Source organism: Fukomys damarensis, unplaced genomic scaffold (assembly GCF_012274545.1).
Source record: "Fukomys damarensis isolate Sample0158 unplaced genomic scaffold, DMR_v1.0_HiC HiC_scaffold_16, whole genome shotgun sequence".
In the NCBI taxonomy this organism is placed as follows: Eukaryota; Metazoa; Chordata; class Mammalia; order Rodentia; family Bathyergidae; genus Fukomys; species Fukomys damarensis.
In genome coordinates this window covers 108,478,163-108,488,840 of record NW_022900928.1, presented here as the reverse complement: position 1 = coordinate 108,488,840, position 10,678 = coordinate 108,478,163, and the positions used below count along the sequence as shown (strand labels likewise).

General features: G+C 39.4%; 1 protein-coding gene across 3 annotated transcripts in view; it reads left to right on the top strand.

Moving 5' to 3' along the window:
• Plekhm3 (pleckstrin homology domain containing M3) overlaps positions 1–10,678 on the top strand; it is a 182,485-nt gene that overhangs the window by 30,473 nt on the left and 141,334 nt on the right. The window lies entirely within an intron of this gene.

Sequence of the window (10,678 nt, the reverse complement as noted above, 5' to 3'; positions counted from 1 at the left end):
AAGAAATAAGATACGATTGAACAAAAATCAATAAAGACAATTTTAAAAAATACTTGTGCAATGGGCCGGGGATTTAGCTCATTGGTTCTGCTGCCTGCCTTGAAGCTCAAGGACCCAAGTACAATCCCCGGTAACTAAAGAAATACTTGTGCACTATGTTGGCCAGCACTGTGCTAGGGTCTATGCAGTGTGTCTAAAATATATAAGTCATTGGTCCCTATGTTATTTTTTTTTTCATGTTCTTTGCTATGAGCATTTGTGGCAGTGTCATGATTAATGCAAATCTTGTTAAGTTCACTTGTTTCCCATGTCTAATGAGAACAAAAATCTAAAATTAATTAAATGTTTTTCTAGTTTCCACCTTGAACATAGTTGAGTACTATAGCATGAAACAAACTTGGAAGCTATTTTTTAAAAACAAAACAGAACAAAAAAAATGGCAGAGATTGGGATCTAGATTGCCGTAGAGGTCGCCAATGAGGAAACAGTATTTCAACTAAACTTTGAGGACAGGGCACTAAGCCAACTAGAGAGAACACAGCATCTGTGTGGGATAACCAGGAACTATCCTGGAATGGGGTGCATTTGGGGGAATAGTTGGTTTAGGTTATGGGATATATTTAAAGACAGACAAATAAAATCAATGTGCTGTTTCAGGTTTTTCAGCATACTTGAAAAGGTCAAGAGTGAGGATTGGAAGGGGTACCTTATAAGACGTCCAGAAGTTGGCAGAGGTGAAAGTGATGGGGAGCAGGGACTTTCTAGTAGCTTTATGTGGCCATGTAGAGGGACATAATTAGAATAGCATCGTTAGTCGGCCTCTCTTCTTCCTTTTTTATACTGTACCCCTGGGAAGGAGGAGTGACTTACTGGTAACTGTAGGAGAGGAGCCATGTAACTGAGCCTCTCATAAGAAGAAAGATCTGATCCTGCATGCCATCAGCCCTTCATGTGCAGACCCCAAGAGGGGAGGCCCGGAGCTATCTTGGGGCTGCTTGTGACTCAGAGGTAAGTCAGCATAATCCTGGGGTTCAGATTGTTGTGACACATGCGAGTGGCCTCCTCCAGCTGACTGATGTTTTCATTTCTCTGTCAATCTCAGTTCAAAACTTGAGTGAGGGAAAGGAATGCTGTTTGCTGGGTTTCCTCAGGCTCCAAGAATATGTTGGATGGGGTGATAGTGGAAATAATTAAAGGGATGGAAATCAATTAAGAGGTTCTGTCAGTTGTCACCATGTGAGATGAGGAGGACTCAGATTAGGGTGACTGTGGCCATGAAGAAGAAGTTGGACTTGTGAAAAGAAAAGGAAAGGCTTTAACTGGAGAAAGAGTATAAACTGATGAAGGAAATGGAAAGGCCTGCCACTTGCAATTCCTTTTTCCCTGAATCACCAATCCCATCCTCTCTTCAAAGTCTATCTCAAACACCAACCCTTCTTAAGACTTTCAAGAACTTCTCTGGCAGAAGTCCTTTCTTTCTTCTCTGAGAATCTAAGTCCTTCAGCTGTGCTTGTTAGAAGGCTTTGAGGACTTCATGCCTCATAATTCAGATACTTTAAGACCCTTCTTTTTCTCCCCTGCTGGGCTATATATAAAATCTATTCACAGGATCAGTGTCTGATTCATTTGGCATCTCCACAGATTCTAGCATAGACCTTTGTTAATACATTCAAGAAATATTTATGGATCCAGCCACTGGTAAACAAGGGATAGAAGAGAGATCAAGTCCCTGCTCTCAAGAGAAGGAAAGAAGTCTTTGGAGAAAATAAAGAGCAACGTGAAATGGCAGCGAGGGACTGAGAGGGACTCTTTTACTTGAGTGCTAAGGCATGACCTCACCGAGGACAGCCATTTGAGGACAGCCATTTTTGAGTTGAAGAACTCAGAGGGAGGCAAGTAAGGTGATGGAATGTGGTAGAAAGTTCCAGATGGAGATACAGCAACATGAGAGGCCTTGAGGCCAGCCTGCACAAGGCTTATTGAAGGAACAGAAGATTGTGGCTGGGAAAGAAATGTGAGAGGAGGTCAGAGCAATATTTAGAGGCCAGATTGTGTGAAATGGGAAGTGGAGTCATAGTAATCTTGGATCTGAAAAGATACAGATTGAGCCATAGGAGAGGTGGGATTGAATGAGTGATTTTGGAAGTTTTAAGATGTTTCAGGGGAAGGGATTCTGGAGAAGTAGAGTAGGATTTGGGGCAGAGTAGATGTGGAAAGTTCAACTTTAGTAAGGAGATAAAGAGTTTCTTCTTATTGATAATAATCATTATGCCTAAATAAATCTACTTGTAACAAGGGCTCTAGCACTGCTTTTACATGAACTTTAGGGGGAAGGGCTGCATCTTTTTTTTTTCTTTTTCCTATTTTAATCAGAAAAATCCATACAGTACAACACCCTCTATAAGAGACCACCTTTTGTTTAATCATATGCTGTTAAAGCAGCCATTTACTGTGCATGCAGTGGTATATCCCTTGTCATACACTCTGCATCTTTTTTCTTGGCTGTTTTCTTCAGGTACTCTCATGGTATCATTCTGCTAATAATTTTTATGGAATGGTGACTTTATTTTGTGTTAATAATACAAGAGGCTTAGTCTAAGTGTTAATTATTTTTCCTGGTGCCTTTTTGGTTGATGAGTGTCTCACTTTGTGCCCATGTTTGCCTACAGTGACTCATGCGTGATTTTCTTAACTAATATTAAAATATTGTCTCATACCAAAAAAGTTTCTTCTTTTGAGATTAAAAGATTAAAATTCTAAGAACTACTCATTTCTTCTCTGCACATTAATACAAGGAGATAGGCACTAATAATATTGCCTCACTTTATAAAAGGCAAAGTGAGTCTCAGGTTAAGTAATTTGCCCATGGTCATACACCCAATGAGGGCAAAATAGGGATTTAAACCTAGCATATTGCTTCAGCAACTCTTTGGCCTTAGCCTGTATGCTCTGTGGCTCTTCCACAGGGCATTGATTAAGTGTGATGATGAAGTGAAGCTAAGTGTAGCATATGTAAAGGGGCACCCTGCAGTGCACAAAGAGGTGGTAGAATTTGGATTTTGGAAAGTTAGGGCAGTATAAAAAATTTGTTTTGTAGAGTGTATTTGGCAGCCATTGAAATGAATCAAAGGATACAGTATCAGGATTAAAAATATGAAAGAAGTTGAGCAATATTAACCCATATTTGTCTGAGTTAGCATTTCTATATCTTAAGAAGGTGGGGCTTAAGTAGAGAATACAAAGGATGGTGACAATCCAGAATTGTGATTAAAGTAGGGAAAGAGGAAAAAGCAAATTATAACAACTGAACATAGAATCTAGAGAGAGAAAGAGACTAGTGATGAAGGGATGTCACTGCAAGGGGTAGGTAGAAGGATTTTGTACTTGAAGGCCTCATAAGGGTCAAGTTAAAGGTAGGTGAGAGGGAGTGAGAAAAATGCCCAGATAATGATAAGTACCTTTTTAGAAGAGTTCTAAAAAGTCTAGGATGTTACTTCTGTGTGAAAGAGAGGATTGGACTCTGGAATCAGAGAGCCGGGAGCTATGTTGATAAGGATCCTAAACACAGAGGGAAAAATACATATTTTTACCCAACTCAGTAACATCTTGCATTCTTTTCCACTTAGCCTTATTATCTTCCTCAGTATAGAGTTCCAATTTGATAAGAGTAATCTGTGAAAGTTGCCCTCTTTGTCTTCTTCAGACAGTGCCTGAAGGGCTGGCCAGTGGTGGTCAATGTATATAGCACCTGTTATCATTGAAAGCTCTAAGAGGGTCACCACCACTGCATTTAGGCCAAGAGCAAGGGAAGCTGAAAGTAGGTCAGTGTTAAAGAGGTGAAGCCCAGGAGTCCCCTGGACTCGGAATCATGCCTTGAGTGGAGTCTTGAGGCCTAAAGGCCATAACTAGCCCCAGAGAAGCATGCAGTCTTGGAGCAAGGAGGGGGCTGGCAGTGGCTGGATGGCTCTCAGGAAGCCCTGTGTCTCTGAGGAAATCTGACCACATCTCCCAAGCTCTAGGCTGGTCTAGACCTATGAACTAAGGGTTGGGCCAAATGGCATTGTACTCCAGGAAACGAGCTGAGGCCTGGAAGTCAAGAGACAATAACAACTGAGTACATTGGCATTAGCCATAAACCAAGAAATGCCAAGTTGAAGGAATGTCTTTGTTCTGAAGTGACATTGTGGTTTCTCTCTTGAGCTAATCTGTTTATATTGTTGTAGAAGTGTCATATTAGCATCATTTATGACAACCAAACTCTAAGCACCTTAAGAACTTCTATCATTTTTATGTCTCCAAAAAGCTTATAGCCCTGCTTTGCACAGTTGTGACTCAGTAGATATGTGTCAAATTTCTTTGTTGCCTCATCTTTGAGCCCATATAACTGTTGTAAATCGTGTTTTCCGATCCCACAATTATCTGTTCTTGTAACTAGCTATGTGTTAGATAACCTGTAAAGAAAATGAGAAGATTGCCAGGCATGGTGGGTATTCCTAGCACTCGGGAACCTGAGGCAGGAGAATTGCTGTGGATTTAAGGTCAGAGTGGCTACATAATAAGTTCAAGGCCAGCCTGAAATACTTAGAGAGACCCTGTCTCAAAAAAATAAAAAAGCAAAACAAAAAAAATGAGATGACGACCAAGATTGAAAGAAGTGTAATATACCTACAGAGCTTTGACTGAGAGGCAATTCTGCCAAGCCTGTGTAGAACAGTGCTGTACTTTTGTATTTTGAGTACTTCATTCTCTTTCCATTTTGGCTTCCTTTCATATTTATTACTCTTGTTAACAAAACTTAAGTGTTTTCTTTAAATTGTCCTGTATAATTTTGATTTAGGATTATTGGGTACCACGGAAGCTTTTGAAAACACTGAAATTTTCTCTTTGTCTTCTGTCCCAGCTATTACCAGATCTTCAGAATTCTATGCTTACAGGGTCATTCATTGTGCTCACTCAGGTCATCAGATTTTCTCGGTAAACTAATTTTCATTTATTATAATGTGGACCACTTTTTTTTTAGAAAGGCATAAAATACCAAGATGAAAGCACATAGCGACGCAATGATATATATGCTAAAATATTTGAACACATCTGGTTATTTTATCTATACATATTTATAGAAAATGCTTTAAGGATTTGTTCCACAGTATTCAGTATGAGCAGGAGGATTGTGGTAGCTCGTATGTGAAGGCAAAATACTTTTTTTTTTTTTTACTGATTTTAAGAATAATTTTATTATAAAATGTAATAAATATATGATGAATGTGAAAGAGCATTTGAAATGTCAGATAAAAATGGTCAGTGCCTAGAGTGGTATAGACAGAGTTATCGGGGCTCCAAGGAGCAAGGCTCTGCTCAGAAGAAGAGAGGAAGAAAGGCTTCAGAGTGGGTGAGATGTTACACAAGCCCTCAAGCATGAAGAGAACATAGACCAGCAGGGCAAGGGGCAATTCAGGCAGGGAGACTGGGAGACAAAAGGTGCTAAGGTTGGGAAGGAGCAAGCAATAGAAAAGGACAATCAAGCAAAAACATTAAACCTCGAGATCAAGCAGTGGTTGACTGAAATCATGAGGAACAGAGGAACATTTAATAATACCATAAAGATACACTTGACCATCCAGATTATGGGAAATTCTATGGGACACGTGAACCAATGTCTTCAATAAATACTTTCATGGGGGCTGGGGATCTAGCTCAGTGGTTCCGCTGCCTGCCTTGCAAGTGCAAGTATCCGAGTTCGATCCCCAGTACCAAAAAAGAAAGAAATACATGCATGGGGCTGAGGGTATAGCTGAATGGTAGAGCATTAGCTTAGTAAGTAAGCGTTAGGCCCTGGATTAGGTCTTCAGCACCCAAAATAAAGAAATGAATGAATGAATAATACATAGTATGAAAAAAAGAGGAAAAGGGAAATGTTATAGATTTAAAGAAACTTCAACCAATGTGTAAACCTAAGTTATCTTTTAAAATTTTCTTGCCAGGCATGGTGGCAAACAACTGTAATGCCAGCACTCAAAAGGCTAAGAGACAAGGATTTCCCTGAATTCAAGATCAGCCTGGGCTCCACAGCGAGTTCAAGATTAGCCGCAACTACATAGCAAGACCCTATTTCAAAAATATTTTTTCTTTTCTTTTTTAAAAAATTTGTTCAATCAGAAGACTGGCCTTAAGACCTTCACACTGATCTATATCCCCAGCATTTTTATTTCGAGTCAGGGACTTGCTAAGTCACTAAGTTACCCATAGTGGGCTCAAACTTTCAATCCTCTTGCCTCAGCCTCCTGGAGACCATGCCCGGCATGTAAACCTAACTTGAACAGATCATCTGTTTTAAATGTTTTAGGGCTCAGTGGCAACAAGGTTCTGAATTTGATCCCTGGTACCACACACACAAATAAAGTTTTGAAATAATCTGGGAAAATTGAAATAGACTAGGTATTAGATAAGAAATTGTTAATTTGGGGTATAGGAGAAAGTAGTACCATATATAGATTTTGAAGTTCTAATTTGTTAATAGAGATGTACTCTGAATTATCTACAGGTGAAATGATAAAATGTCTATGATTTTTCTTCAAACATTCAAGCAAAAGAGAAAAAACAAAAGAGCTGAAGGAAGTAGGAGAGTTGAAACAAGAATGACAGAACCTTGCTGGTTTTTGAAGCTGAGCAATGAATACACAGTGTTTGTTTTACTCTTCTACCTGCTTTAGAGTATTTGGAGTTTTCCATAATGAGATATTTAAGGCCAAGCTAATGAGAATAGATTTTACTATGTCTGCTTGGAATTTGTGAAGAGTTTAGCATAAATTCTTTAGCATGGGAAGGTCTGCGAGACACCAGAAAGCTCACCCTGGTAACAGTGGGCTAGACCTTGATGAAGTTGACCATCAGGAGTGTGGAACTGTTTCTGAGAACTGAGAGAGGAAGTAATGTCAAAAGAGGAACTCTGGGGCAGGGGATTTAGCTCAGTGGTTCTGCGGCCTGCCTCGCAAGTGCAAGAACCTGAATTCGATCCCTGGTACCAAAAAAAAAAGGAACTCTGGTGGGCTGGCAGTACAGAAGTGAATCAGGTGCTTGTCAGGGAAACCTCCCCTTCTTCCTCTTCAGTCAGTAGCAGTTATTGTCCTGAAACCCCTTCACTGGAACTGTGAGGGCCAGGAGAGAGAAATGCAATCTACACTGAGGAGGAACTGGACCAGGTTTTCATACTAATGTGGAGCCTGGTGAGGAAATTGAGAGTTCCAAGGTATTTTTGTTGTTGGTGGTGTTTTGTTTTTATGAGGAATTTCTGTCTTGTGGTTTCATTGTGAAATTCATAGGTACAGTGCTTCATTTTGATCATTTTTTTCTATTTTCATTTGCGCAATGGTGAAAATCTTAGTGATCTTGAGTCACTTATATATTTTAAGATTGAGATTATATTATTCATTTGTGAAGTTGGACACTTTATAAGGATATATGTGGGGTTTTTTTTTGTTTTGGTACCAGGGATCAAGCTCAAGATCTTGTGCTTGTGGGGCAGGCGGTGGCACCACTGAGTTAAATCCCCGGCCCTATGTGGGGTTATTAAGTGAATTAAAATGATATGCTCTGGGGAAACCATACTGTAAACTATGGTAAATTAATGTGATTTTATATTTAAATATATAGCTTCAATTTGTCAGTAGCAAAAATATTAAAAAATAAACTTCAGATCCAATAGAAAGTAGCAATTGCTGAAGCTTAGAAAGAAGTGGTCATATTTCAGCCTTCTTGTCATTTCACACAGGAAATATTAAAAGAGTTTGATATAACTTCCCATTATAGCCACCCCAGAGTATATTTTTCTGATCATCTTTGCTTTCTTCCTTTACAAAATTATATACTCTAAGAATAGGCTATTTCATATGTTTAACATGCTTTCTTTACTATCTCAGTTCAACACCCCATCTACAGAGCACTAAAGCCGAAGTAGGGGACAGAAATAAGACGTTGCTTATTGAGTGGGAAAAGAATATTGGAACCCAGTGTGCCCTTTAACCTGTTACTCTGAAGATTCCCTAACAGGACTTTTTGTACCCTCCACCCAAACTGGCATCCATACCCTAGCTTAAGCAATCAGAAAGAAATTATGTATTTTTGTTATTGTTTGTAGGTTTTTTGTTGTTTTGTTTTGCTGGGCTGAAGATCAAATTTAGGGCCTCTAGCATGCTAGGCAAGTGCTCTTCCACTGAACTATATCTGTACCACAAAGAAGTGAGGTTCTAGTCAGGTTTGCTGCTGTGTTTAAGGCTTGATTAAAAGACAGACATCTAGCTGTACAGGGTAGTACATGCCTGTAATCCCAGCACCTTGGGGTGCTGAGGTAGGAGGATTGCAAGTTTAAACCTAGTTTGGGCAATTTAGTGACTGTCTCAGTTACTTTTTCTTATTGCTTAGACAAAATATTCAATACCCAAAGTTAAATGAGGATTTATTTGGCTCACAGTTTGTAGAGGTTTCAGTCCATAATCAGCTGGCTCCAAGGCAGGGTGGCATGGCAGACAGGCATTGCAGAGGAGAGACAGTTCATGGTGGGCAAAAGGTAACAAAGCAAGCAAGCAACAAACTACAAGTAACTAGCAGCAAACCTCTTTCTGTCCCTAATATTGTACCCAGGCTACCTGCCTGTAGGACAGATAGCACTCACACACTTAATCCTAGCATTGCACCATGAATCAATCTCACACGCTAGATCCAGCCACCTCTGAAAAGGCCCCACTCATGACAATATGAGGCTTTGGGGGAAAATCTAGACACAAGCCATAACAGTGACTTAGCCAGATCCTATCCCAAAATTAAAAATAAAAAGACTGTGGATATAGGTTAGTGCTCAGTGCTAAGGTCCTGAGTTCAATCCCCAGTGCTAGAAAAATAAAGAAATTAGATTTGTAACTCATGGTAGTTGTAAAAAGCTCTCCGGGAAGTAAGAAGAGATGACAAAATTTCTAAAAGCAAGAGAAATGGTTTTTACTCAGCGGAGCTGCTGTGTCACAGGGGGGACCAGGAAAGGACACATGGTCATAAACCTTTATAAGCCTTATTATGGAGAAGGCTGAGCTGTCATCAGCCCCAAAGGAAATGAGAAGTGGAGAGGCGGCAGCAAGGGTTTCTAACAGCACTGCCTCTCTACTGCATTGTCAGAGAGAAAGATAACTGAGAATAGGCATCCATTATCTCTTTCTACAAAAGGATTAGTGTGGGTTGCAAGAAATTAATGGCTTTTGAGTTACCACGGAAATACTAATGAATATCAGGACTAGAGATGGAAAGCCAGTAAAATAGGCTTTTTCTCTGCCTCATTTCTCTCCTTTTCTCTTTTGGCTTACGAATTTAAGATCAAGATCTTTTTTTTTTTTTTTTTCTTCTATAGCCAAAAGTAAAAATCCTGCCCTCTAGGAGTGTGATTTATTTTCTTTAGGCAATTGCTTTATTAGTTTTTTACTATCTCCAGTGTGTGTCAGCAAAGACCTTGAGAAACATCTCTGAAAGAAAAATCTCTACCAGGGAAAGAGTGTTCACTTCTGCATGTATATCATTTTCATATCTGATAGTCTTGGGAGGTCTCTCAAGTGATAGTCCCATTTTATTAAAATATTAAATTAGAGTTGAGCGTGGAGATGCAGGCCTATAATCCCAGCATTCTGAGAGGCTTAGACAGAAGGATCATAAGTTTGCATGCAGATTGATCAAAGTAGCAATTTAGTGAGACCCTGTCTCGAAACAAAAAGACAGATAGATGAATTAGATGGATGGGCTTGGGATGTAGCTTAATATAGAGGCCTTGAGTTCAGTACCCAGTACTGCAAAAAACAAAAAACCTAAACTGATATATTTTACAGCTCATTGTGGATTAAAGATGGCATGACTAGATAAACTTGTGAAACAAAGAGGAAGGAAATAATGCCTACTATGTGCTGAGCATTGTGTTAGGAGCTTTATTTCTAATTCAGCAAGTACTTTTAAAGCACCTATTATACATCAGGCACTATACTATGTGCTGTCACATATAGAGGAAAACAGTTTATTGTCCTATGGAAAAGATTGACTTTAAAATAAACTTTAAAACTTGTTTGGACATTTAAATAAACTACTATAATGCAGTCTGATAAGAGCCTATGATAGAGGAATAATAGAGCTGGAATACCCAATATTGACTCAGGGATATATGTGTACAGGTGAGATAGGGAAGGGGCTGGGGGACTTGGGACAGACTTTCTGGAGAAAGGTAAATATGCAGTCACTGGCTAAGAAAGGAGGAACATTATAAGCTAAGGGAATAATATACTAAGCACATTCAGGATGAGAGGGAAAACTGCCCTCTGAACAGTGAGCTGTTGGGAGCAATCCTAGTTACCAGACAAAGGCCCATGAACTGGCTCTAGGTTCTTATGCATCTGTCTGAGAAACGAGTTTATTGGGAAGCATATTTTATGCTTTTTTTTCACCAACCCTTTCTAGTTTCTCCAACCTAAGGAAAGAACTTGGCAGGAAATTATGCCATGTGGCAGTAGGAGCCTTCTCTTTTGTATATTCAGTGCTATGCAGAACATTACTTAGAAGCAAGAAATCCTGGCAAAGTATGATTGGATCCTAGATCCACAGGATATAAACAGTCATAGTTATTCAGTATTTCTGGTTGTTTTTTTTTTTTTTTTTC